Below are 27,082 nucleotides of genomic sequence, written 5' to 3'. Positions count from 1 at the left end.
GATAATTTGCCAAGTTAAGGTTAGGTCATACTGTTTAGAATGGCCGCTAATCCAATGACTGATGTTCTTCTAAGAAGAAGGAAATTTGGACACAAACACATAGAGAGGAGAATGCCATGTGAAGACACAGACAGAACGCCATGTGACAACGGGGGCAGAGACCGGAGTGATGTGGCTATAAGCAAGGAAAGCCAGGGTTGCTGGCAACCCCAGAAGCCAGGAAGAGACAATGAAGGAAGCCCCCCTAAAGCCTTCAGAGAGAGCAGCGGCCCTGCCAACACCTTGCTTTCAGACTTCTAGCCTCCGGGAGCAGAATAAGACATAAATTTCGAAGACAATGCATTTCTGTTGTCCTAAGCCACCTAGTTTGTGGCTGTTACAGAAGCCCCAGGAAACTAACAAAATATCTTCTTACTATTGTCTTGGGTCAGTTAAATAACAGTCCTCTGGAGACTTCCTGAAGTACCCGCTGTCCTGACTTTGAGAACTAACCCTTCAAAATCTCCTGAGTGGAAAACATAGCAAAAGGAAGAACCCTAACCACAGTAAGTCCATCCAAATGAAATTTTGGTTCAAGGCGCATGTTGTTACTTCCTCCACCCTCGAACAAAAAGATCGATGCTCTTAATTAGAATCTCTGAAAAGTGATCAATTGTCCAAAAAGAGTGCCTCATCCTGACACCTGAAGAAGTGAGGTTGAAGATACCACAGGGAGATTCTTCAGTGCCCATCACAACAGCTTTGTGTTCATTTTCTGTTGCTGCCACAACAAATTGCCACAAACTGAGTGGCTTAAAACAACACCTATTTCTTATACCTGATTCTGTAGGTTAGAAATCTGGTGGGCTCCACTGGTTTCTCTGCTTCAAGTCTCGGAAGACTGGAACCAAGATGTCAGCAGGGCTGTGTTCCCTTCTGGAGGCTCCAGAGAAGAATTTATTTCCAGAGTCATTTGGTTGTTAGCTGAATTCATCTATATGGTTGTAGGACTGTGGTCCTGTTTTCTTGGTGAGTGTCAACTGGGGTCACCCTTAGTTCCCAGAGGCCTTTCTCCAGTCCTTGCACATTGCCCCCCTAGATGTCAGAACCAGAAACAGTGAGGTAAATCCTTCTCACACTGCCCATCTCTTCTGCCTCCTCTTCTTCCACAGCATCTCTCTGACTGGCTCTTCTGCCTTCCTCTTCTACTTACATTTTAGGGCTCATGTGTTTACACTGGGCCCACTCTGAGACTCCAAGATAACCTCCCTATTTTAAGGTCAGCTGATTAGTAACATTAATTACACCCACAAAATCCCTTCACAGCAGTACCGAGCTTAGTGTTTGACTGAATAACCAGGGGACAGGAATCTTTGGGGACCTCTTTAGAATTCTGCCCACCACAATGTAATAAAATGACTCACTCAGGGAGACTTCCTGAACAGCACCATGAGCAGACTCCTGGCACGACAAAAGCTGTGCTGTCTATCTTGTGGTTGGTCAGGCTGGTGGTCTGAATATCCTTGGAAATCCTGGATTCCAGCAGCATTATAGTGAGCACCAGAGTTCCCTGCCAAGCACTTCCAGAACCCTATCTCTGTCCTTTGTCACACTGGAGCTTCAAGCAATCTAACTACTAGCTAGAAAAATGCAATGAACTAAGAAAATACCCAAACAGAAAAAGGGGGGGGAGGAGGTAATTTTCTGCAACCCTAATATGATATAGTTGGGCAGCATGCTCTCATTTCTGGATCACAAGGGTGATTGCCATGAGCATGGGGTTCCAGTTTCTTTTCTGATACACCCAGAACTCACACTAACAGTAACGGAAGGAGCCCCAGTGCTGAGAGAAGAAAACCTGATTTCTGCGCTCAGGTTTATTACTTCACTGCAATGATGCTTTCAAGAGAGTGTTGCTTTAAGAACCGCCCATTTAATTTCTTAGACTTTGAAAACCTTCTGGTAGAGTAATCTCCTGACATAGGACACCTAGGAGACAAATTGAAATAACAAACCTTTTACTGAGTGGCAAAAAGAAAGTATTAAATGCTTGATTAGTTGTTCTTTGTCACTAATAGCGAATGCAAAAAAAATAAATAAAGCCGGAGACATGCTCCTTTCTCAGTCCTGTCTTCCCAGTCTGCCTTTCGCTTCTCTGTCATTGTGGAACATGCAAATTCCCATCCTACATTGGACACCCCAAACTGGCTTTAAAATTCTGTTTTCCTTACTGAAAACAAGGAAGGGTAATTGATTGGTTTGGTCTGTTGAGGATTTTCTCACTGAAATCATTTCCTTGAAAGATTGCTTTATAATGCTCCAGCTTCATATCATGTAAAGACTTTGAGCCTACATGCCCAGGTTCTGCCACTTTCCACCATGATGATGGCAGGTAAGTCATGGACACATTCCGAGCCTCAGATTTCTCAACTATAATATGGTAAATAAAAACAAGCATTTCTTGGACAGTTTAGAGAATTAAAACCCAGAAAATTATCTGGCACTAGGAGATGCTCAAACATTAAATCTCTTTGCCCTGTTCTGCCGTCTCCTTCTTTATCCCCTAATTAATCTCCAGCTTGTGCTTCCAGGAGTATTGCAAATAGATTATGAATCCTCCAAAAGCAAGAACTATACCAATGGCATTCCATGAAAAGATTCTTTGATTGGCATTCAAAAGATTTAGGCCCAGCAGTGCAAAAATGACCTTGATTAAGCCAATTGCCCTCTCTGTGTTGCACTTTCTACAGGTATAAGAGGTTATTTAACCACATGGATTGCCCAGCTCTAAAATGTCATGTTAACACCTATTTTTTTTTTTTTTTACCTCTTTGAAGATTCTACTGAGCAGGCAGCAGATATTCAATTAATGCTTGCTGATTTGCTGAATGAATGCACTCAATATGATAGGCATTGTGGCAATAGGTACCGGGTAGGAATGGGAATGGATCCAAGGCAAACCATTCTTAATTTTAACCAAATATTTCTAAGAGAATTTGAAAACGAGACAAAATTTCCTCTTGGGAGTTAGAAGATAGTAAATTATGCTAATGTGCAATTTTTCTCATAAAGTGGGTTTGGATACAGTCCAGTATAGCTTCTTTTTGTTCCCAGAGATGTCATTGATCTATTTCTCACTTTGGAATTGGGTTGCCATTCATCATGGAGAATTACATATATGAGAAAACAATGGAGAATTCCTAAAGGTTATGAAATCTTATAAAGTTCTTGTAGCCTATGATCTCACATGAACTTCTGAGATGGTAACTAGGAGACCTGGTGCATTTTCTTGGGGGTTATTTTTTATTGAGTTTTAGTTTACATAGAATCAATTGCTCATTCTAAGTGTACATTTGATGTGTTTTGATGACATATACATGCTCATAACTAACATCCCAATAGGGAAATAGAATATTTCCCATCATCCCAAAGTGCCAGGCACCTCTCCAGTCAGCCTTCCCTCTTAGGCAACTACTGCCCCAATCCGATCCTTAGTTTTGTATGTTTTCTAAGTTAAGATACAGAATATAGAATTGGCAGCTTTTGCATCTGGCTTCTTTTGCTCAACATGTTTTAAGATTCATCTATGTTGTTGTGTACATCAAGAGTTCATCCTTTTCATTGCTGACTAGTATTCTATTGTATAAAAATACCATAGTTTATATGTCCATTCACCTGTTGATGGACACTTGAGTTGTTCCCAGTTTTAAACTTTTATGAATGAGGCTGTGATGAAAACTCTTGCCCATTGTAGACATATTGTGTATTTCTCAGCAGTGAATAACCAGATAAAATTGCTGGGTCATAAGGTGGAGGTATGTTCCAATGCACTTTTGTTCTTTTATTCCTGAGGGTGACGCTCACAGAACATTTTTCCTTCTTCTGGCCTCTATCCCATTACAGGAAAGTTCACATTAATCTCCAAAAATAGGCAACATGTATTTAGCTCTCACTGTGGGTCAGGACCAGGGATAAGCTTTCTACATGCATTATCTCATTTAATCCAAACAAAACCCTATAATTATACCATTTACAAAGGCCCTAGGAGGTTAATAAGGTAAGCTGCTGTTGAGCTTGTGTGAGAGTTAGGACCCAACAGAAAATAACTCCAGAACCTGCATTCTTACCCATTTTACTATATTACCTCCTTTCTTCCACAGAGTTCTCCTCAACAAGAAGAACTATTGAGTCTTTGGAACAAAACAATGAGTGCTCTCTCAACCAAGTGGGAATGTTTCATCTCTTAGAGCCTCCAAACTGGAAGGCGCCAAGGAGCCTGACCCACGAAGATTCATTTACTTCCCCAGCTATTATGGTTACCAAGTGAGAGAGTGTTGATAGCTCAGCAGGACACCCAAACCTTCTAACAAGAGTGAAACTTACAATTGAATAATCCTGGCTAGGGGATAGCCCCATAAGATAATGGTTAAGTTGGGCACACTCTGCTTTGGTGGCCCAGGTTCACAGGTTCAGATCCCAGGCACGGACCCACACCACTCGTCAGCCATGCTATGGTGGTGACCCACATATAAAGTGGAGGAAGATTGGCACAGATGTTAGCTCAGGGCTAATCTTCCTCAAGCAAAAAAAAAAAGAAGATTGGCAACAGATGTTAGCTCAGGATTAATCTTCCTCAGCAAAAAAATTAAAAAGTAATAATAATCCTGGCTATAAATCTTCTATAATCAAGAGTATCATCTCTGTGAGATAGATTAGTACTAATTCACAATCTTTAGAGTGTATCAAAATCACCTGGAGAACTTGTTAAAATACATCTTTCTGGGTCCCACCACCAGAATTTTTAACTCAATAGGTCTGGGATGGTGCCCAAGAGGTTGCATTTTTAACAAGCACCCAAGTGATGTTGACGCTGCTGGTCCTCAGAAGACAATTTGTGTGTAGCACTGGACCAGATTATCTATATCACTGTAATAAATCTCTGGTGAGAAACTGAGTTTTAGTTAGAGAAAGTAGACTGAGAAGGTTATCTAGCCAATTAACAGTAGGCCTGGAGCTACAGGGTAATCCTTGAAGTCTTGACTCTTTATCACTGGTACCCAGAACTGGAATTTCGAGGACCAGTTAAATGAGAATGATGGAGATTTGCCTCCACATTTTGAGATAGAAAAACGATGATGATGATGATGATGGTAAAGATAGGTAGGTAGGTAAATAGAGATAAAGATGATATAACCTCAGAATGTGTGCCTTTTAAATGGAGCAAAACTTATTCTGAGAAAAACCCACGATCTTGCTCTTCCTTTTATGCTTTTACCACAAAAGAGGGAAACCTACAAAGGGTTTTGGTATTTTATGGGGCTGCATGTTATTATTCCTTTTTGAAACACTTTTTTCACTGGCCATATAGATCCAGCTTTACATGGAACCTTCATCTGACTTCCAGAATGAGTGTTTAATTTCTTTACCAAAGCAAAACTTTGGCGATTACTTGATTAATTTAACCTCATTCTTCTTTGTCATTAGAACAAATCTAAACATCTCAGCTGACAAACACCACTTTAGAAACATCCTGATTCTGATAAATGGCTTCCTTAAACCTTCTAAATTATTATTAGCATGGATGCTTGTTGCATTCGGAAGTCCTGCTCTCCTGAGATCCATGGAATGGGAACCAGAGTCCAGGTTGGGGAGGATTGCCATGGCTTCAGGCAGAGTTCAAGATTAGTATGCAGAATCTGTATTCATGACTGTGAATTTTTAAAGCCCTTTTCCTTTTTTTTTCTATTTTTCCATTTTCAGGTTCCCAAAGCTCAATTATTCACTGTTACAAAAACGGCCATTGATTATCTTGAAAATCCAAGGAGGAAAAAAAAAGGTAACGATACTGACTGTTCAGCTGCTTAAATAGTCAGTTTTTTATTAATAGTTATAATTGTTTTTCACACCTTACTAAATAGCATGAAGAGCGGAAAAGAAACAGTATTCCTGGTGATTTTTAATCAGGTTTCTATAAGTCTCAGTCATAAAGTAATTATTCAAACAAATGAAGGAAGACAGCATAATCCATAACTGCGGTAAATATCCATTAAAGGAGTAATGTCTCATTTTAAGATAAAGTACATAAACGGTACACAATTCAAGTAAAGCATCTTTTTTACGCACTTTACTACTTCATGAGAAACAAATTACAAGTAGTTCTATTTAATGATTACATGTGCATTTTGTACATTGCAAAATAATGCGCAATTACTATTTCTAATATCTTTATCATTATGATGGCTTATTGTTGATATTAATAATATTATTAACTATAACTAAAGCTCATTTTATAAAGCAGTTTTTCTGGGCAAAGTATTTTGCAGCGTTGCTAAAGACAGTCCACACAACCTTGGGATTAGAAAGTCTTCATTTCTTTTTGAAGAAACTGAGGCTCAGAGAGTTTAAAGACCTAGGCGTCAATCAGCCAGTGACTAGAAGGTCTGCCTAGGAATTAAATTACGGTCAGTCTGACTCCAAAACCCATGTTTCTAGTCCCTCCCACACTACCACCAGCTATGAAGTTAACGATAACACACTTGATGTAATAATGTTCAGTGCTCAAGAAGATGACAGAGGTGTTTCTCCATATGTTCCAACCCAAAATGGCATCTGGGGGTAGAAGAGCTTTGCATTCAGTATACCCTACACTCAGTTTCCTGTTTTCCTTTTCCACGCATCAACCCTTGGTACCTGATGTCTGGTTGACCAATGTTCCCACTTCTTTAACCTAATTCCTGTTCCTCTAACCTTACTGGCAAAGAAAAGCTGTACTTCTGCTTTGTCTGGGATAAACGTTTTACTATTAAAATACCACTCAACCTCTTGTTCTCTCAACAGTCTATCAATGTAGGTTTTGTCCAATAGCCAGACAGCTACTCTAATTATCCCAGGACAAGGAAGGGAATGCACGAAATGGAGGAAACCGTGAGTGAGGTTTCCCCATCAAGTAAACATCTTTCTTAATCATTCCTAAAGGTAGTCCCTATTCTTTCACCGCTTCCCTTCCACAATAAATGTTTCCAATTACTTCACCAATACAGGTCACTCTGGTATCATGGAAAGAAGATGGCCTCTGGAATTAGATGGACCTGGGTTACAATGCTAGTTCTGTTTTAACAGTTTTTTGGTTGGTTTTTTTTCTAGGAAGATTGAGCTAACATCAGCTGCCAATCCTCCTCTTTTTGCTGAGAAAGACTGGCCCTGAGCTAACATCTGTGCCCATCTTCCTCTACTTTATATCTGGGATGCCTACCACAGCATGGCTTGCCAAGCGGTGCCATGTCGGCACCCAGAATCTGAACCAGCGAACCCCAGGCCACCGAAGCGGAACGTGCACGCTTGACCACTGCGCCACCAGCTGGCCCCTGTTTTAACAGTTTTGATTACACCATTAACTTCTCTGAGCCTCAAAGGTCATGTTTGTAAACTGCTACAAGGAAATGTTTTGAAGATTTAAGATCAAAAATACTCAGATAATTAACATTTGTTCACTTCCCCTCTCCTTCTGGGGATGTAATAAAAAAAAAAAAGCACATGCTTAACATCAATAATATCTCAAAGTAGGGGAGAGAAAGACTGGAGGGAAATCAGTATAAAAATGATGCTAAATAGGCCAGCAACTCAACTGCCTCTGTTTCTTTCCTTCATTCAGAAAGTATTTAGGTTTGTCTACTACGCTCCAGGAACAAAGGATGACAGTAATCCAGACATGTAAAGACCTATAAGAAGAGAGTTCCAGAAGAGGGGGCAGTAGGCACAAGAGCTCAGAGATAGAAATAGCTGATAAATTCAAAGATCAGGAAAGAACACAGTTGCAATGTGCTGAACCTGGGCAGTGGTATGAAATGGCATTGAAATCAGGCAAATGCCAAGCTATGGGAGATCTAATACAGTCCCTTCTCTGGTCATTTTCTTAGATCAACATGGCTTTAGTTTTTACGGAACGACATGATATGAATCTTGCTTTACTTCTGGATGATCCTGACCCTGTCGCTTATTTGTTACAGTGGTCTGGTTTCTTTTACTATTGCTGCTGTAGAGATTCCAACATGAGTGCATATCACAAATAAAACGTATGACCAAAGCATTTTAGACTTTTCAGATGACCAAATCTGGCAGGACTGCGTAATGGTTAAAAGCATAGCTTCTGGAGTAGGAGCAGCCGAGTTTAGATCCCCAACTGAGGCATACACTGGCTCTCGGACACAGAGCAAGCCCCTTCACTTCTCTAATCCTGTGTCCTCTGCTGTAAATGGAAGCAGGTGGTTCTAAGAATTAAATTCTGCTACAGTGGACTTGGCACAGCACCTAACACGTAGGGCCCAATGCAAGATAGTTACCGATATTATCAAGACATACGCAGTACCACACTTCAAAATAAACCTCTCACTTGACTATTGCTCTCAAAAACCGGAAGGTATAGAATAGTCCTTATTTTTAATATGTTTGTAACTGCCAACATCTTTACCTATGCCTTCTCTAAATTAGGTAAAATTATGAGATAATCAAATTTAAGCAATGATGAGTTTCTCTGTTTTCGTAAAGTCTATCTTACAGTAACAGGCATGATTCTAAAGAGAACTGTGCAGTAATGTTTCAGCAACACAACCTTGGGCTGGAAGAGCTCTGGTGTGTGCATTTATTCATTCCGTCATTTCTCTATTCATTAAGCACCTGTTGTGCGCAGGACCTCATGTTATGTACTGGGTGTGATAGGAAAAGGGTAAGTCCCACTCCTTATCCTTAAGAGGCTCACAGTCTGACAAGTTTAACAGACATTAAATAAATACTTCCATTCAGTTGGTTATGATACCCAAAGAAGCACCAAATGCCAAAAGAAGCATTTTAGAAGTGAAGATGGAAGTCATGACTTACATCACACAGGGCCTTGGGAAAGGCTTCCTGGAGGAATCACACATGGACCAACTTTTAACGGGTAATTAGGAATTTGTAAAATAATGAAAGGAGAAAGTGTATTCTAGGTGGCCCTGGTTGGAGACCCAGTTAGTGGAAGAGTGGTGATGAAATGGGTCATAGGGTTGTACTCAGAAGGTTAGGCATGAGTGTAGGACTCCCAGGGGACATGGGAGGTGCAGGTTGAGAATGGAGAGATCAGACTTCCCATGGAAATGGTGGTCTTTCTGAACTCAGATTTGCGTCCAGCAACTGCAAAGTCCATATGAAGACCAATCGATCAGAAAACTTCTGGAGAAGACAGCTATTGGGGGACATCCCAACCCACCACCATATTTAATTCTCTCCTTTTTTATTTTGGAGACTCCAGAATTTGAAAGCTGTCTCTTTTCCATTTAGTCCAAATATGAAGCAGAAGCAAAACACTGGGAAGCCCGATTCTCTGGCTTTATTTCTCTCTTCCGTGCTGGGTTCTCAGTGGGTTTAATCTTTGGAGGACATTTTGAAGGCTCAAGGTGGATCACTCATCCTCTCTTCTCGAATAACACATGACACTGTGCCTCCTGATAAAGTCCCTGGGGGATATCAAGGTCAGCCAAGATGTCTATGTCCTCAAGAAACATATACTCAATGTGCTTTTGACTACACCCCGAAAGAGGCAACTGCTGTTCTATACCTTTAGAGCCTCTGTTCTCACTCGGGGAAATCCTGCAACACTCCTCTTAGATTTTCAGCTTAAACTGTGTATCTGGTAGGCTATCATGCCTCGGCAAGTCTGGAAGACAGTACTAGCGCAATCTCAAATTGCACAGTTGCCCGTTCCAGCTTTAAAATTAAAGGACTCAGGGTGGATCTCATTTCTCTAATCTCTACAAACAAACTCATAGAAGTCTTCCCTCCTGAAGACTTGTATAAAGCTGGTCTCTGAGTCATAAACTTGAGCATATGGCTTGTTAATATTAAACAGGAAAAAAAAGTTGTAACTAGCATTGGAAGGAAGACTAGGCTTGTTATTTCTCGATTTATACCCCCATCTCACATCAACATGATATGCCCTAGCCTATAGAACATACATACAATAGTTCATCTTCAGGCAGTATTTTTAGGAGACTTTTGAAAAAACAAGACAAGCCATCTTGTTTCTAGTAACAGTAGAAAGAAACCCTAAATTGTATTCTTAATTAATCCGTATAACTCTACCATCCATTAACGTGTCTAATTCCATTTTCCCAGATTGCAGGTTAAGTGTAGAAAAGAAAGTAAAGTTATAGAACATAAGTGATGTCTCACTCCCCTGAACATGTCTGATTATTTCTGATTCTGTTTCTAAGTTGCTTATATTAACTATCTCATCAGATAGTGTGGTAGACACAATAATGGCTCCCTACAGATGTCCATGTACTAACCTCTGGAACCTCTGAATATAAAAGAACTTGGCAGATATAATTCTGGATCTGGAGGTGAGAAGATTATCCTAGATTGTCAGGTGGGCCCAGTATAATTTCAAGGGTCCTTATAAGACTGAGACAGGAAGGGGGGAAAATAAATGTGCATATAGTTAATATTACCATACTGTACACTTAAAAATGGTTAAGATAGTAAATGTAACACTGTGTGTTTTTTACCACAATAAAAAGGGCAGGGAGAGGAGTGTTAGAGTCAGAGAAGGCAATGTGACAACAGAAGCAGAGATTGGGGTGATGCAGGGCTACAAGCCAAGGAATACTGACAGCCCCTCTAAGCTGGAAAGGGCAAGGAATGGATTCTCTCCTAGAGCCTCCAAAAGGAGCAAAATAGGCCTGCCAACACCTAAATTTTAGCCCCATAAGACTCATTTTGGACTCTGATATCCAGAATATAAGATAATAAAATTGTTTGGTTTTAAGCTCATAAGTTTGTAGTAATTTATTACAGCAGCAATAGGAAACTAATACAGACCATAATAATTCCTTCCATTTGCCCATCAGTTGGCATCACTTTCTTATATATTATACAGTTTTGCTCTTGTAACCTTCCTCTGAGTTGGGCAAAACTTTTATGATTTCCATTTTTTAGATAAGGACACTGAGCTTTAGCAAGTTGAATAAATGTGTCCAAGGGCAGACAATGCATTAGGGCTGGAAAGCAAATCTGATTCCTTGTCCAATCAACTCTTCACTACACACACTGTCTGAGATAACAGGTTGCATCTTCACCAATCCTTCCTTTTGTTGCCTTGTAGCTCTCTGAAGCTGTGAAATAGTAGTAAGGGACATCCTGGTCCTATTCTTCTGGAAGTTCCCCTTTGTATACCTGTCATGACTTATAGGCTTTAATGATATGCCCTCATCCCCTTTGTTCTGGACTGAATGTTTTTGTGTCCTCAAAATTCATAGGTTGAAGTCCTAACTCCCAATATGATAGTTTTAGGAGGCAGGGCCTTTGGGAGGTAATTGGATTTCTATGAGGTCATGAGGTTGGGGCCCTCATGATGGGATTAGTGTCCCTATAAGAAGAGGAAGTGACACCGAGCTCAGCCTTCTTTGATTGGAGACAACCTCCCCAGGGGTCGGAGGGGCTTTTCACTGCATCACTTCATCCTAAGCGGACAAAGGCCAACTGACTGACCACCACACAACTAACTCTGGGGCAACACCTTAAATGTCACTTTCCAGATAGAACAAACACAAGATTGGGTGTTGTATACACTTCATTTCATCTGATCTTCACAACCATCTGGCGAGGCAGGTGCTCCAGGAATGCCAGATTGATTGATTAAACAACCAATTGATTTGACTATTTTCTCTACTTTAAGACAAACTGCTTTTTGAGAACATCGGATTCTTAGCTGCCTTCCTATATCCAGGGCTTACCCATCAGCATTAGCCACGTTCGTAAGTTTTAGGCCTTACCTGCTTCAGCCTTTATGGTTACACATTGGAAGAATAGCAGGATGCCTTGCAATTAGATCTTTACATCAGAATAGATTTGATTTTTGACATCAGTGAACAAACCCATTTGTCTATCTCTGCTTTTCAGTACTAGAAATCCATCATAGTGATCTGCCAGCTGTTCGTTCACCCCAGTCATGGTTTCTTACTGAAAAATGCTTCCTAACCTCCAGCAAAGTCCTTGCGACATTTGTAGTTTGCGAGAAGCCGAAAAGCTTGCATTTTTAATGAATTCCTAATGTACTCACTCAAGCAAACAAGGAAATTATACCCACGCAACATTACATTTCAGACATTAATCATAATTGCTTAATAACACCAAACAAGGAGATTTTATTGCAAACTGAGACTTTTTATTTAACTTCAGAATCAGAATAATTGTCACATTTGCACATATTCCAAATGATATCACTACTTCCAAATGCCGACATTAAACAGTTTAGTCATAAAGAAACATTTTGTCAGCCAATTTAATTTAATTACATGGCATCATCATTTCACCTATTTCTCTAAAAACAGATATTTTAATAAGAGAACTGCAAGGAGGTTATAAAAATCTCACTTTCTCAATTGCCAAGAGAGGTCCCTGCTGAAAGTTAGCAGACACTCACGGATTCCGGGGGTTTCTATAGTTCTTCAATGTATTTGTTCTATCCCATTAGTCACCAGGTGAAGCCCTTCACTGATAGCGACGTCCTTCAACAATAGCCCCAGAAAATTTAACACTGATTGATGGTGGGTCACCTGGAATTGGTTGGCAGAATTTCCAATTTTCTGTTGGGAAATTGCTTATTTCTCCAAGTCTATTCCCATTTTTACAAGTGGACAGCAAGCTGAGATTATACATTATTATGTGTCTAAATATCAAATTGTGATGGATGGTGTCACACATTTAAAGAGAGTTAAGCATTTAATTTAAGATTTAAAAAGTTTCAAGCAGTTTAAAATGTATTTTTAATCTTTCTTGGGAATTCATGGGCTGATCCATATTGGGGGAAATATTGAGAGATTGCCTAAGGATTGTCTCTTCCATGAACTGTTATTTTCATGAAATTACCCTTTTAGATTCTCAAAGCGGTAGCACCATAACTTTCTTGTAAATATATCGAAGGATCTCAGGCTTATCAAAGAACTGAAGGAACGAATAGGTTCTTTTCAAAGGGGCACAGATGCTAAATTTGGCAGAGAGGAAAGTAAACAACCAAAACTCAAAAGCCACATTAAAACCAGAAGACAAAGTCTGCTATTTACATTAAATTGTTATTTGTTTGAAAACATATTTTAGGTGTCAACTTTAAAAGTGTATATTTAGGATGCTAAAATATTGTATATTACGATAACATCACTCTGCAAGTACTTTTGCACATAGAAACTCTATCAAATTCTTGAATTAAGCATTAAATAACTGGCTGCCTATGTAAAGATATCAGAGGCAACAGGTAACAATCCAATGACAAGTTTGAAATTTAGGCAATATGGGTCACTCCGCAGAAACAAACCAGCAAAATCTTCAAAATCCTAATGCTAAACACAATTGCTTAATCTATCTGAGGATTAAAAATGCCTTTATTACTTTAGATTATTTTACCCCCAAAAAAACTTGTAAAAAATAGAGAGAAGCACAAAGAACAAATTTAAAATATTTACAGAAAATTCAAAGAAAAACAAATCAAACTGAATTCTCTCCACTCGGACTAATTACCATTAACATTTTTATTTCTTCTTCATACACACACGAAAACACACAAATATGTACATATATGGAGGGAAAGTGAGAATAACACTGAACAGCAAAAAGCCTGCTTTGCAAATATACCTTTTCTTACAATCTGTTATGAACATCTTACCACATTTTTTTAAAACTACATACATTTATTTCTAAAAATACCATTTTAAAGGCTGCATAGAATTTCATTATGTGGTTGCCTAATACATTTGGTCAATAACTTACTGATGGACATTTAGCTTGTTTTGGCTTTGTTATTTATTTATTCATTCAACAAATATTTGTGGAATGTTTGTTCATTGCTCTGCCTTGTCCCAGACGGGGAGCGCAAAGACTCTGTTCTCATAAAGCTTACATTTCAGGGACTGAGGGCTAAAGACAGACAAGACAAACAATGCACACAAATAAATATGGCAGTTGGTGATTAAGTCCCACAATAAAACCATAATAATCATAATAAAGCAGGAGAAGACAGAGGGGCAGGAAGTAATAGATGGTCTCTACGATAAGATGATCTTCGAACAGGGATCTGAGTGAGTGTACGGCATTAACCATTTGGCAATCTGGGCAACAAATCTTCCAGATTTAGTGAAACAAAAGGCAGAAAAGGGAGTACGCTTGGCATGTTAGTATAATAAAAGGGAGAAAGTGTGAAAAAAAATTTTGTGTCTGAATCTTTACACATATATCTTTGGAAAGCATTCCCAGGAATATATTTATGAGATCAAAGATATGCTCATGGTTTCTTTATCAGAATTCTCTCAATATTTTCTGAAAGGAAATTTTTTTACTGAAATAGTTTTAAAAAGAAAGAAACCCTCAATGCTATAGCTCATTGCTTAGTGAAGTATTGAGAATCTCTGAGAATTAGTGCACTCCCAAGAATCTACTTTGTATGTTTCTGTCATTTACGTGTACAACCAGGCCTATCATCTGACGCTATTCCACAGTTGTTGGTGATAAATGTCAGCATGCATGATTTGCGTGACAGTTACTTTGCATATGTTCCCTACCAGACTATGAGCTCAGAGAGGATAAGACCCTGACTGCACCACCATACATGACAGCACTACACATTCCAGAGATTCTATAGCTGCGTGACTGATGTGGTATAACATTTCCTTTTTTATAGGAAATTTACTCCTTAAGCAGTAAGAACGGCGAGCACGCCGTGTTCGTCTTTGTCACCGCAGCCTCGAGCATACACGCACACCTCGCAGTACGTGTTCTATATGTAGCTTGGATGAATGAATAAATGAAAACATCTTCACTGGTATTGTAATTGACGCAAGGACTAGCTAATTGCCAAAGAATAATAATTAATTACTTGTAAATGTTTAGTAAGTTTAAAGTAGTTTAAACGTTTAGTAAATGGACCAATAATCTTCAGCCCCAGGAGTCTCTCTTTGTGATTTCTAGTTGCTTAGAGGTCACTCAAAGACCGAACACCACGGTCTTAAAAGTTCTTATCTTAAAAACCATTTCAATCCTATGTACTTATCCTACAGTTCCAAGTATGCCTAATAATACAGGAAACATAAAATACCTTCCAGTAATTATCAATCATTTGTGTCTATATGCATTGAATGCCTAGTACAGGCCAGGCCTTGAATGAGAAGCTAGAGATGGGGTATTGACATGGTTCACGCGCGTGGAAGGAAGACAGACATGGGCACATAGTTCCAGGAATATGATACTTCTTCCTCTAATTTTAGAAAGATGCAGTTTTTTTGTTGTTTGTTTTGCATTTCGGAGAGGGGATAAAAGAGGCAAGTGAAATTTACTGTCTACATAAACACCAAACTGGCCAACTGAGTAAAAGCAGCGCCTGAAGGCCCTGCCTGGTCCAGCTCCTGCCAACCTTCTCCATTTCTTCTGACACTCCCCACCCTTCACTCACTGATCTATTAAAACTAAGATATGTCAAGCCCTTTCCAGACTTGGGATCTTGGTATTGGCTGTCTTCTATGTTCATGCTCAAATAATCTGCTCCTGGCTTTTCAACATGGAAGGTCCTTGGTCCTTAGGAACCCACCGTAAAAGTCCCCTTATCAGAGACGCATTCTCTGACCATCCAACAGCGTGTCGCCTCTCCCCACATGGTTATTTCTCCTTCACAGCGCCAGCTTCATCTCCCATATAATTCTCACAACTAGCTGTGATGATTTTGTTGATCAGTTCTTGCTTCCTTGTCAGGTTCTCCCCCTGGAATGTGTGCACTGGTTACCACGTCTCTCTTGCTCATCCGTTTGTGGAATACACAGTCCTCAACGTCATATTTAGGAGTCTAGCTGTAGAGAAAAGTAGAAATTCCCTTTTTTTGGAAACTATGGCCGTCTCTGGTGCTTTGACTAATTACTGGTGGTGTAACTAGTCACACAGATACTAGTCGCAATTATAATTTTATTTTATTCAACATATTCATTGTCATTTGAAATTATACTATTTATTTACTTTGTTTCTCTTTCCCAACACCATGTCAGTTCCATGAGAGCAAAAATCTTGTCATAATTGCTCTCCTTATATCCCCCACCCCATCCCATGCTCACTGCACAAAACAGTACTGGACTCAAAGCTGGTCCTTAATAAATTTTTGAATAAAAGAACAAATGATTGAATGAGTGAATGAACAAATGAACTGTGCCTCCGTGTTGCCTACAGATTCCGTGTGTAAGATGTCTTTTTATTTTTGTCTGTTTCATCCACTTTAGCTGTACTGGGGTTACCTGTGTAAACACAGGCAGAATGCAGAAACCTAGCTTCAGTCAATGGTCTATATTTCTAGAATAAATCCAAATTACATGATGTTAACTTTGTGTCCCATGTTCCTCATACGCAAACTCAGTGAAGCAGATGCCATCACTCCTCGGACACCACCTGCAGCTCTTTACACACCAAGGACAGCTTCTTGTATCTCTTTCCCTGAGGATGCTTTTGGAATGTGGTAACATGACAGTGCTTAGGAATTAATGCCCCAGAAGCAACCCTCAACCAATGAGGGGTAAGAGTTGGTGGATAAAAATCCCCAGCTTCCTCGTCTCTCAGTGGAACAATTTTGAGGCATGTTCTATGCAAGATCCCCAGCGGTATTTGAGCCCTGCTTGCCCCTGGCAGACACCACCAATTAACAGAACTTTATTGCATTTTTCTCCCGTCCTTGTCTCACTTCAAATAGAGAACCTAGCATCATTTCTCTGAGAATGAACCCAAATCCTTGTCTCTGGGTCTCCTTTTGGGGTAATACAAGCTAAGACATTGGGGAATAATGTAAGTATCTATCACGTAAAGCTACTGAAAGGATTCATTGAGTTAATACAAGTAAAGTGCTTAGAGGAGTGGCCGGGATATAGTCTGTGCCCCATAAACGTTAGCTATTAGTATCATTACCCAGGTTTATTAGTTGTTATCTAGTATTATTTGTCTCCTCTGACCATTTCCCCTTAATTTTGTCAATCTTGGTTTTTTATTTGGGTCCACAGCTTGCATCTTGATATTTGTCTCAATCCCCAATCAATCTCTGAAATTTCTAGACAAAGTTCACCTATCTCCTTTTGAACCCACTTTTGGTAGTTGCCTTTCAACTTGTCTTTCTCTGAAATGAACTGACCTGGACCATCTCCAACAGCATCAGAGATAGGAAAGTGAAATTGGACAGATCGGATGAAAAAGACCTACATGACTGCTGAGAAATGGCTGCGAGGACTCAGATTTTCCAGTTTGGCCCTTTTTCCTCTGGAGAAATATATTACAAATGCAATTCCTAGGTGGGCATTTAAGGCCAATTATAGCAGGCCAACTGATCATGTGTATGTGTCACTGGGAAGCTCATTCTCCTTTCATACTGTGTCAGTGCTCTGAATTTCTTGAGTTAGTTTTGAACTAGGGTTCGTTCTAGAATAATTCCAGAATATCTGACTTTACAAAGCAGCCGTGTCAATTCCCTTAACCACGTCACGAGCAATGACTTCACTACATAGAACCCTCAGAATGCAGTCAGGTAGTCACCTTCTTGATGTTCATTTTTATCCCCTCTCCCAACCACCAAAGGCTATGAAACATTGTGAGTATGCAATAAATACATCTTGATGGATTGGTATTAAAATTATAACACAATAAATTCTTCTCTGCATGTGGATGATCTCTAGTTAGACTAGCTGCCCAAAAATTTATAATTAAAGTTACAGACATTAAAATAGATTTGTGATGGATTGGTCTGACATAATTGTGATGTGCATAATGAACATGACTTCATTGTTTTCAGTTTTTTTTAATTGTGGTAAAATACATGTAACACAGAATTTACCATCTTAACCGTTTTTGAGTGTACAGTTCAACAGTGTTAAGTACATTCACATTCTTGTACAACCAATCTACAAAGTCCTTTCATCTTGGAAGGTGGAAATTCTATACCCAAGAAACAACTCATTTTCCCTCCCCTTGAGTCCCTGGCAACCACACTTCTACTTTCTGTCTCTGAATCTGACTACTCTAGGTGCTTCACGTAAGTAGAATCATAGAGTATTTGGTTTTTTGTGTCTGGCTTATTTCACTTAGCATTATGTTCTCAAGGTTCATCCATGTTGTAGCATACCTCAAAATTTCCTTCTTTTTTAAGGCTGAATAATATCCTATTATATTTGTATCTACCACATTTTGTTTATCCATTCATCTGTCAATGGACACTTGGGTTGCTTCCAACTTTTGGCTATTGTCAACAAGAGAGTTATGAACGTGAGTGTGCAAATATCTCTTTGATACCCTGCTTTCAATTCTGTTGGGTATATATACAGAAGCAGCAATGCTGAATCATATAGTAATTTTATTTTTAATTTTTTGAGGAACTGCTATACTGTTTTCCTTAGTGGCTATGCCATTTTACATTCCCATCAACAGTGCACAAGGGTTCCAATTTCTCCACAAGGTGACTCCATTTTTTAAGCTCTCTGAATATTACCACATCTTGGACTCCATTTTCTTCTAAACTTCCTGATTATCTGTAAAGATCCTATTTACATAATTTTATTTACCTTTGAACAATTTTTAAAAACTAATTCACTGAGTGCCTACATTTGATCCTGTAGATTTCTTTTGTGTGTGTGTGTGTGTGAGGAAGATTGGCCCTGAGCTAAGATCTGTTGCCATTCTTCCTCCTTTTGCTTGAGAAAGATTGTCACTGAGCTAACATCTATGCCAATCTTCCTCCATTTTATGTGGGATGCTGCCACAGCATGGCTTGATAAGCAGTGCTAGGTCCACACCTGGGATCCAAACCCACAAATCCTGGGCCACCAAAGCAGAGGGTGCAAACTTAACCACTATGCCACTGGGCCAGCCTCCTGCAGATTTCTTTTTAATGAGTGAGTGCTAGCTCCTAACCTCTAAGATCTCTCTGACTGGTGTGAGAAACACAAAGATATTTGTAAATTACAATGTAATATGAAATTGCCATCAAATACATGTGTAAAAAACACTATAAGAACATGTACAAAGTGATTACCTTTGCTGGAAGAATGTCAGTTGACATTTCACAGAGAAGATAGCATTTTGTGTGGATCTAGACTGCTGAGAAGGAGTTTCAAGTTGAAAAGAAAGTGTAAGGGGAAAACATTGCAACCTGGCAAGGACATATTATATACTAAGGCAAGTGGGTTTGAGAGGCAGGGACAAGGTTGGTCCCAAAGAGTATTAAATATCAAGCAAAATTCTTTTTATGTTTATATCAACAATGCATGTAACTAAGATTTCATTCATGAAAATACAAAATGGAATGGACATAGAGTCTACTCATCAGAGGTTAGTTGCCTTCTGTGAGCCAAGCCCAACCCAGACCCAGGATTACAAAATTTAACATTGTTGTCAGAGCACTCTGATTCAGTCAGTCATCTGGAATTGGGACAGGGGCAGAAGACAGATGTCCCATGATCAATCTGATATGGAGTGTTTAAAAAATCTAATGAACCATGCTTCCATTAATTTGGTCATGTCACAGGATCATTGCTACCCTAATTAAGGGCCTCTCTGTAGGGGGCACTATGATAGACATTCCTGAGAAAGAGTCCTCACCACCCCTGCATGATTAAAATCAAAGTCACAGAAAACTGACGCAGACACATTCCAAGGATGTCTGAATGCAAAGTACCATCAAAGTATAAACCCATAGAAATGTATATGACATGGATACTTATATATATAAGCATATTTTTTTTCCGAAAAATAAGATATATATAGGATAGATAGACAGATGATAGATACTCTAATGAAAGAATGCATACTGTAGAATAGAGGATAAGTAGGTGTCATTGGCAGGTATGTATACTAATAGAGTGGATCAGTGGATCTTTGGGGAAAAGTTATTACTTCTTGCATTTACCAGGAAAGTTCAATCAAGGATGTTTGGGGAAAGTTCAATTTTTAAAGATAATCATCTCCTTTCTACACTTGGTTCATAAAAAGCTAACTATAAAGATAGAAAATCATGGATTACAGTTAGTTAGCATAATCTAGATAGCAGAAAAAGGCATTTTTCACATGTAAGAAGTAAGAAATTTACCAATGTTGTCAGGCACCTGATCATTTTTACCCATGGAAAGAAAATACGATTCACAAACCTTTCCATAATATTTGGGTGCATATGAGCTAACCTTATTTTCTCTGTCCCCAGAGCCAACGCTTGTGTAATTATTTGATAGATATAATTTTTTTTTATCAAAGGCGTTGGTGCACATCAGTGAGAACTTTCAACCACCTTGAAAATGACTTTTAGAATATTTCATTAGCAGCCTGCCTCTCAGAGCCTGAGTTGACATTCACGTTTCTTCATACCAGTCTTTCATCCGTAAAACCCTTTGTTCTGCTGAACAGTTTCCAGACAATGTGGGCAATCAGAAAAAAAAAGAAAGAAAAGAAAAGGAAAAAAGCATTCATTCCAGCATTTGATCAGTCTTATTCAAATCTCATCTATTAATAATCTTTTGAGATCTTTCTAAGAATTTTATTTCCTTTCTTTCAGTATCATCATATTATTTTCTAAAAAAAAAAAAGCTCCCCAAATTTAATGAAATAGAAGCTTAATATTTCATAGGAAATAGGTACAATTCATAGTTAAATTTTATCCATTCTTATCACTTTCAACAAAGTATATGGGAAAATAACCGCTGTATTCAGTTTGTAGATTTATTTTTAATTACAGAACATTGAATTTTCAGCGCTCAAATTATTTGAAAAAACCACTCAATTACTTAAATAGCATTTTAAACACACCAAAAAATAATAGGTTCAAAATGAAATAATCCAAACGGTCAAATAGGTATTTTTCAGTATTTTAATAAAAATAAAATGTTGAATGAGTATTTTGAGGAGCAACTTATTTATAACACAGCCTATAGATTCGGTGTGTTTTGGAACCGCAAAGACTTAGGACTATGGACAATGTAGAAATCCATCGTGTCTAGTCCCCATCACGCCAGAATCATGTTGGCTTCTTCAATCCTTCCAATATTTATGTGCAAAGTGTATATCATTTCAGCCGATCTACTTTGGAAGCTTGAAAACAAAGCTGTTCCTAAACAAGTAAAACATTGATGCATCCTGGCGTATGAAAATACTTAGTTTGTGAAATATGCACATTTTAGAAGCAGAAAATTCTGCTTTTGCTGCACAACTCTGCCTACCAGTCCTACTTTCGTAATTGAAACAACCATTTGGAGAGACGGTCTTAAGGGTTAAACGCAAACCGTTAAAATCAGAGAAACACTAAGCTCGACTTGATTTACCATCTTTTATATATTATGCTTCTGCCTATCATGTAAAGGACTCCAGCAGTCAGACTGAAATTCGCCATGACAAGTCATGATAGAGATTTTTATATCACCTTTTGTTCTTAGAACTTAGAATTTCCCAGTTTCACTATGCTTAAACATTTTGTTGTTCAAGCTACTTTACTTTTATCATACTTCATGATATTATGTATTGTGAATGAAATAAGAAACAGAATTTGGTTTCTAATAATGTAACTTAGAAGAGAGAAATGGGAATTGTCAAAAAATCGAAAGATTGGAAGAAGCAAGATTCTTTTTACACTTTTCTTCCCAAAAACATTACTGAGAACTTCTAAACATGTCAAAGTCTTCTTAAACAAGAGAATCATAAGTCATAAAGTACCTAAAAGCAACCGTGTACCCCAAGTTAGACAGGAAATATTTCTTAGTCAATCTGGAATTCAGACATTATAATATCAGGTTGGAGATGCAACCAGTTAAAACAGGAGGAAAACTACTAGAAAAGCCTTTCAAAGAAACTTCATGGAGAGAAACAGCTTAGCAATAAACTCAAATTCACACAAGAAATGTTCCAGCATTTGCGCAAAGCTGGTATGACTTGTCAAACAAGAATCAAACTCTTTCCTGTTAAGAAGGATTAAAACTCACTTAAGGAAAACTACTTATTTGAGGAACAAAAGGGGTGATCAAAGTGAGATGTATAGTATATAATGAAGACGGATGTGGCTATGCTGAAGAGCTAGATAGTTTTTTTAGCTCTCCTTAAACATAACCAAATTGTGTTCATGCGTCAGATTCTGCCTTTGGAATGTTTTCATGGTTTTGAACATTTGAACATTTTTGTATTCAATAATTTTCACTGAGCATCTTCTACGTTTCACACACTGAACTAGGCACTGAGCTTATAATGACATTTAAGGTACAATCCCTACTCTCCAGGGGGAGAGACAGTGTGCACAGAGCTTACGCGCATAAACAAGGTCCACTGAACATGGAGTGAAGAGAACATACATCCCTCACAGATTGGTCTTAACGTACGCCTCTATATTGATCTGGCCTTTATTGTCCTCACAATTCTGGAAAATTACAGGGAGACCATGGGAAATTCAGGCATTATTTTGAGTCAGTGACTTTGTGTATGAATAGGGTCTGCCATCTTAACTCACATCGGCCACCCGTTACCCAAAACTTATTTCCAGTCACTCCACAAACTCTCTTAACAGCAGCTCCTTCTCTTCACTACTGTTTCATCTTCAATTTACTCTCCACAAACTAACTTCTGCCCTGACCTCAGTGAGGGGTCAGTGACCTCTTGTGGGGAATTCCAACAGATATTTCTCAGTCTGTGCTCTATTTCATTTGTCCCTTTCAGATCCACTCCCATCTCCCCTCCAACCTGCTCTACACCAGAGGCTGATGTATAGGGATGACATCAACTGACTGGCTTGCTTCTCACTGAGTTTGGTTAATGGAGAGCAGAGGCAAGAGAAGCAAGGGGAGGAGTCAAGAGCGGGTCATTTACCCTCCAGCCCTTCCCTGCAAAGCCCCTCAATCAAAGGTCAGAGCTCCTTCAGCACAGTCTCCCACAGAGCTCTCTCATTGCCAGGTTCTGGTAACTGCTCCCTCTTCTTGCTCCCTTTAGGCTAAGGAGTAGTCATGTCGTCACCCTCTTCCCAGCCCTGATGAAAGGCATTATTACATGCAGTTTCCCTACACCTTGCCTTGGTGAACAGTCTCTTTATTAAGCTCTCCTCAAATTACCCAGTTCGAGTGCAATCTGTTTCCTGCTGGCAACCTAAGAAACTATGGTCCTTATCTTACTTGCCTGCTTTCCAACATTTGAGGCCAATGTCCATTCTCTTCTTATCTCTGACTCTATCTGCTTAATCTCCTTAACGAGTCTGTCTTAGTGTGGTCAAGAAAGAGTGACAACATTAATCTTCAGCAGCCCTCCCCCAGAAACACGTAGTCTGAGTAAAAACAATGTGCTTTGATGGAAACACAGCTTCAAGACATGTTCCCTATGTAGTGCCCTTGTTGCCACCGACACACACACACACACACACACACGCACTTTCACTCCAAGTTCATTTACTGCTTCTGGGCACTTCCAAAAAATAAATTCTGGATGCACTCAGTGGCTTCTCTTCCTCTGCTTATGTCTTAAATATTTCTTTCCAGACTTACAATTTCCATTTTCCATTCTTTCTCTGAAACTTCAAGTCTACGGCTTCAATTTCCATACAAACACTGAACACTTCCACATTCTTACCTCAATACCAGTCCTCTTTCCTGACCTCTAGCACCAAGTATCTTTCTTAGTACTGGGCAGTTCCCTTCAGGAGTCCTCAAAGAACCTCAAACTCAACAAATCCAAAACTGAACCATCAAGAGCCCTCCAAAACTTACTGCTCTCCTGTTCTCTGAATGGCATTGGTCTCTGCTCAGAATTCCAAGATGGAAATCTATAAGCTGTCCAAGATACCTCTCACTCGGTTATCCTTCACCCATTAAATAAGCCAGACAGAACCATGGGTTATATCTTCTCAAATACCTCTCAAATCTACCCCCTCCTTTCCTCAGACTCACTGCCTCCTAATTATACTGCCTGAATCAAATTCGCCCTTTCTATAATCCACCTTCCATACCACTTCTGATGTTCCTAAAATAAATCTTATCCTGTTATTCCCTCTCTATAATTCTTCAATGATCATATATTATGTAAGGATAATATATTAGAACTTTCCCAAAAGATATGCAAGACCCCTGCCTACATTTCTAGGCTCATATCTTCAAAAATACACATATATCATAAAATCTAGTCATTTTCAATTTTTGTTTTATGATCATGTATACCTATATGTGTATAGGTCTATTTCCAGACTCTCTATTCTGTTTCAGTGATCTATTTGTCTATCTTTATGCCAATAACTCACTGTCTTGATTATTGTAGCTTTATAAGTCTTGCTGCCACCAAGACATGCACATGCACACACACACACCCCACAGTCCAGGTGTTTAGTGTTGTACACCTCCCCATAAGTACCGCTCAACTGGCGTGTCACAAATTTTGTATGTTGTATTTTCTTTTTCATTAAGTTCAAAATACCTTCTTATATCCTTTTTTATTTCTTCTATGACCTATGGGTAACATAGAACTGTGTTATTTAGTTTCTAAGTATTTGAGGATATTCCAGATATCTTCTTGTCGTTGGTTGATAATTTAATTCCATGTGGTCAGAAAACATACATTGTGTTTTTTGAATCCTTTTAAGTTTATTGCGATTAGTTTCATGGTGCAGAATATGGTCTAACCAGATCAATGTTCCATGACTCCCAGGAAAGAATTCTGCTCCTGTTGGGTGGAGTATTGTGTAAACATCAATTAGATCAAGATGGTTGAATGTGCTGTTTAAGCCTTCCATAGCCCTATTGATTTTCAGTCCACTTTTTCAGTCAGTTATTGAGGGGAGATATTAAAACACCCAACTATAATCGTGAATTTGTCTAGCTCTCCTTGCAGTTCTCCCAGTTTCTACTGCATATACTTCAAAGCTCAGTTATTAGACACTTAAAAACATTGAGAGTTATGTCCTCCTGATGAATTGACACCTTTATCATTATGATATGACCTTCATTTACCCAGGTAATATTCTTTGCTCTGAATCCTACTTTATCTTATATTAATATAGATAATCTAGCTTCCTTTTAGTTAGTGTTAACATGATATATTTTCTTCTATTTCGTTTTAAATCTATTTATATCTTTATAGTTAAATTGTGTTTCTTATGGGCAGCATATAGTTCAATCATGCTATTTTATCAATCTGACATATCTGCCTTTTGGTTTGGGGTCTTTTTAATTTTAGTGTTTGCCTTAGGGTTCACTGTATATATCTTTAACTTATCACAGTTTACTTTCAAGGTATATATCACCACTTCATGTAAAGTGTTAAAACTTCACAATAGAATATCTTCATTTCTCTCCACTCAGCCTTTATCATACACTTTACTTTTACATATGTTACAAATCTCACAGTGCATTGTTTGATTTTTGTTTAAACAGTTAATAATCTTGTAAAGAGATTTAAAAAACAACAAAATAATATTATATTTGCCAATGTAGTTACCATTTCCAGTGCTCTTTATTCCTTTGTGTAGATTCATATTTCCATCTGACATGATTTTCTTTCTCCCTGAAGGACTTCCCTCGGCATTTCTTATAATGTAGGCCTGCTGGTAATTAATTATTTCAGCTTTTGTATTTCTGAAAAGTCTTTATTTTACCTTCACTTTTGAAAGGTATTTTTGCTAAGTATAAAAACAGGCTGACAGGGTTTCTTGTTCATTTATTTTTGTTTTTTTTCAGTGCTTCAAAATGTTATTCCTCTGTCTTCTCTACTATATTCTTCAATGAAAAATCTGCTGTCATCCCTATCTTCCTCTGTATGTAATGTGGCTTTTTTTATGGCTCCTTTAAGATTTTTCTCTGTATTGGTGGGTTTTGACCTACTTGATTATGGTGTACCTTGCTGTAATTTTCTTCATTTTCCTTGTGGTAGGGGTTATTTGAGCTTGTTGCATCTGTAGGTTGATAGTTTTCATCAAATCCGGAAAATTTTAACCATTACTTCTTCAACTATATTTTCACTGCACCCCGCCCCTTGTGCCCTCCAATTACATGTATATTAGGCCACTTGAAGTTGTCCCACAGTTCACTGATTCTTTTTCTCACTGTATTTCATTTTGGATACTGCCTGTTGTAATGTCTTCAATTTCACTCATCATTTCTTCTGCAATGTCTAATCTACCATTAATCTCATTCACTATATTTTTCATTTTGGACATTGTAGTTTTCATCTCTAGAAGTTTCATTTGGGTCTTTTTTGTATCTTCCACATTTTTATTTAACTTTTTAGTATACAGAATACAGTTATTAGAACATTTTAATGTTATTTTCTGCTAATCCTACTATTTGCTAGTGTCAGCTTGGTTTCAGTTGGTTGATTTTTCTCCTCAACATGGTTGTACTTTCCTGCTTCATTATCTGCCTCATAGTATTTTATTGGATGTCAGACATTGTGCATTTTACCTTTTGAGGTGCTGGATATCTTCATATTCCCACAAATATTCTTACACTTTGTTAAGTTAGTTGGAAACCGTTTGATCCTTTCAGGTTCTGCTTTTAATATTTATTAGACAGAACCAATGCCATGTTTAGCCTAATGCTAACTATCTCCCAACAGTAAGGCAAGAACCTTCTTAGTTCTCTACCCAATGCCCCATGAATTATGAATTTTTCCACTCCAGTTTGTGGGAATAGGCACTATTCTTGACCCTGTGTGAGATCTGAGTACTGGTCTCTTTAATCCTTTCAGGTGGCTTTTTCCCAGCCTTGGGGAAGATTTCTCACACACACATGTGTTTGATCAGTACTTACTGAAATACTCAAGAAATACTCCAAAGAGCTCTAGATTTCTCTGTGTGTGTGAAGCTCTTACATCTTCAGTACATTTTCTTGAAAACTATAGTTGCCTTTGTCTCTCCAAACTCTCAAGTCCATCTTCTCAACTCAGGAAGTCTTCTGGGCTCCACCTGTGTTTTCCCCTCCTGCATTGCAGCCAGGAGATTCTCAGTAAACTGGGACAATCATAGGGTTCATCTCATTTATTTCCCATCTCTCAGGAGTCACTGTCCTCCATTGCCTTATGCTTAGTGTCTTGAAAAGCATTGCTTCATATATTTTATCCAGTGTTT

The 27,082-nt window shown here is 38.5% G+C and overlaps 1 pseudogene; it reads left to right on the top strand.

Moving 5' to 3' along the window:
- The first annotated feature begins 2,358 nt into the window (after positions 1–2,358).
- Positions 2,359–27,082, top strand: part of LOC124250203 (Y-box-binding protein 1-like) — a 52,580-nt pseudogene continuing 27,856 nt past the window's right edge.

This window comes from Equus quagga, chromosome 13 (assembly GCF_021613505.1).
Source record: "Equus quagga isolate Etosha38 chromosome 13, UCLA_HA_Equagga_1.0, whole genome shotgun sequence".
NCBI classification, from domain to species: Eukaryota; Metazoa; Chordata; class Mammalia; order Perissodactyla; family Equidae; genus Equus; species Equus quagga.
This window is presented reverse-complemented; position numbering and strand designations above follow the sequence as displayed.